General features: G+C 38.3%; 1 long non-coding RNA gene across 1 annotated transcript in view; it reads left to right on the forward strand.

Moving 5' to 3' along the window:
* LOC109288902 overlaps positions 1 to 950 on the forward strand; it is a 21,303-nt gene extending 20,353 nt beyond the window's left edge. The window contains exons 2-3 of the long non-coding RNA XR_002095250.1: positions 427 to 431; positions 940 to 950. This is a non-coding gene — a long non-coding RNA (uncharacterized LOC109288902). The remainder of the gene's footprint in view (positions 1 to 426; positions 432 to 939) is intronic.
* Positions 951 to 2,067: the final 1,117 nt, after the last annotated feature.

Below are 2,067 nucleotides of genomic sequence, written 5' to 3' on the forward strand. Positions count from 1 at the left end.
CGCGCCTATAAGAATGAAATATAACTTAGCCCCATGTCACTATAGCAGATGTTCTGGTTCTGTATTGAATTCAGCACCAGAATTGCCAGTCTATTAAAAAGTGCCATTAATAATAATGGCATAAAAAACAGCTTTCTGCCATCCAAGCTGGTGATGACAAGGCCCTATGACAGAAAAATGCCAGGGTGAGCAACCCATGCTGGAGAGAGAAGTACCAAAAAAAAAATTTTTTTAATAAAAAAAAAAAGTGGGAGGGGCACAAAGGAGATTGCATTTTATGAGTATAAACCTCTAATGCTCCATTTATATTTTTTTATTTCCCATAAATATAAAATTTACTTAAAATGTGAAATAATCTTAATCCTTCTGATAAATCCCCAGAATTTCAGTATTAGTAATCATAGCATCACAAAACAAAATTGACAGTTGCTGTTAGCTCAATATTTGAAAAACACACCCTGTATATCCACTAAGTAGCTTGGTATATCTACTGTCATCTCTCATCAAGTAATGAACTGAAAAATATGCAAGTGCCAAGTTTCCTTGTCCTACTATATGAGTCATGAATGTTGTTTCTGATGAGCAGTTGCCTCTGAGAGGAGATATAGCCAGAAATACAAGCTGGCACTGTGGCACAAAACCCACTGCTTGCTCAGCATAAATAGTTACCATAGATTGGCCGAGAACGACTACTTGGTGCCCATGCACTAAAAGCAAGAGGTACATTAGTAACAAGGTAAGATGCATGATCAAACCTCAGGTGTTACCTTCTTGTTCTTTAAACCAGAAAGGGTTACAACCATGGCAGAGGCAATGCAATTGTCAACTGTTGGTCGTGAAGGTCAGATACAATAGTCAAAAAAAGAAGTTGTCTGCTCTACTTAGCCGTGGAAGATCACTGATTTTATTTTGTCAATTACAACAAATCTTAAGTAAAAGAATTATGTTAAAGATAGATACCTCCTTATGGAAATACAACACCCTGCTTAATTTATCACAGAATGAGCATGTGCTTGATGCTAACCATCAGTCAAAGCCAAAGCCTGTCATAAACTGTCAGGTGATAACAGTATAATAGGAGCGTTCTGAGTCAATGATCCACTTCAGCTACTCTTAGACTGCAAGTTTTTTGGAAGCAGTGACATTTTCTTCAGAGACAGAGAGAGAGAGAGAGTGCGTGTGTGTGTAGTGCCTAGTACAATAGGGCCTTCATTCCTTCCCAGGGCCTTCAGGCACACCATCAATAAAGTAACAACTCCTAACCTGCTTCCTCAAAGGACAGTGGGTTCATGTGGAGAATGTCCAAAGTTCCATGGTTCTGTGGCTACCTGACCCATAGAGAGGAAGGAAGCAGGATCCAAGGCTCTTGATCTGGTCATCTGCCCCAAGTGAAGCTTTTCCAGCCCAAATGTTCCCTATTCAGAAAAAGAACCCAGAATGTGAAGCACTTGAGAGCTTATTTAAACATGCAATGCATCTTTCCAAATGGTACTTTGCAACCGTTAACTGCAAGAAAAAAACTGCCTTATACATTCGAAAATAATATCACTGTACAGCAGGCTAGTCTTAAACAGAGATTGTCCAAATCTACTAACTGAAGCACACAGTTACAGAAAGGAAAGTGATCTTGGAAGGTGGTGGAAATTAATATCTAATAAAGAGAGGTTACATAAACCTACTTTACCCCCACCAATATAGATCATTTAACTAAAAGAATACCATATTCCTTCAAATGTAAGGCATACTTGAAATTAACATGCACCCACATTTTTTGATGCAATTTAAGAAAAAAAAATCAAATAAAGACAAGGATACAATCTCTTTGCTGTATATAAAAGCTTTCCCCCACCTTTTTTACTTGAATTCAAGACAGGGCATTTATTGGAAGAAATTTTTAATGTTATGAGGTTTGAAAACTGATAGCGATCCAGAGAGGATGCCTGGAAAAGGGCAAACATAGTGCCCATATATCAGAAAGGGAAGAAGGGGGATCCAAGTAACTACAGACCAATCAGCCTCACTTCTGTACCTGGAAAAATCATGGAGCAGATCCTCAAGGAATCCATT

Source organism: Gavialis gangeticus, unplaced genomic scaffold (assembly GCF_001723915.1).
Source record: "Gavialis gangeticus isolate Ggan-Ray unplaced genomic scaffold, GavGan_comp1, whole genome shotgun sequence".
Taxonomy (NCBI): domain Eukaryota; kingdom Metazoa; phylum Chordata; order Crocodylia; family Gavialidae; genus Gavialis; species Gavialis gangeticus.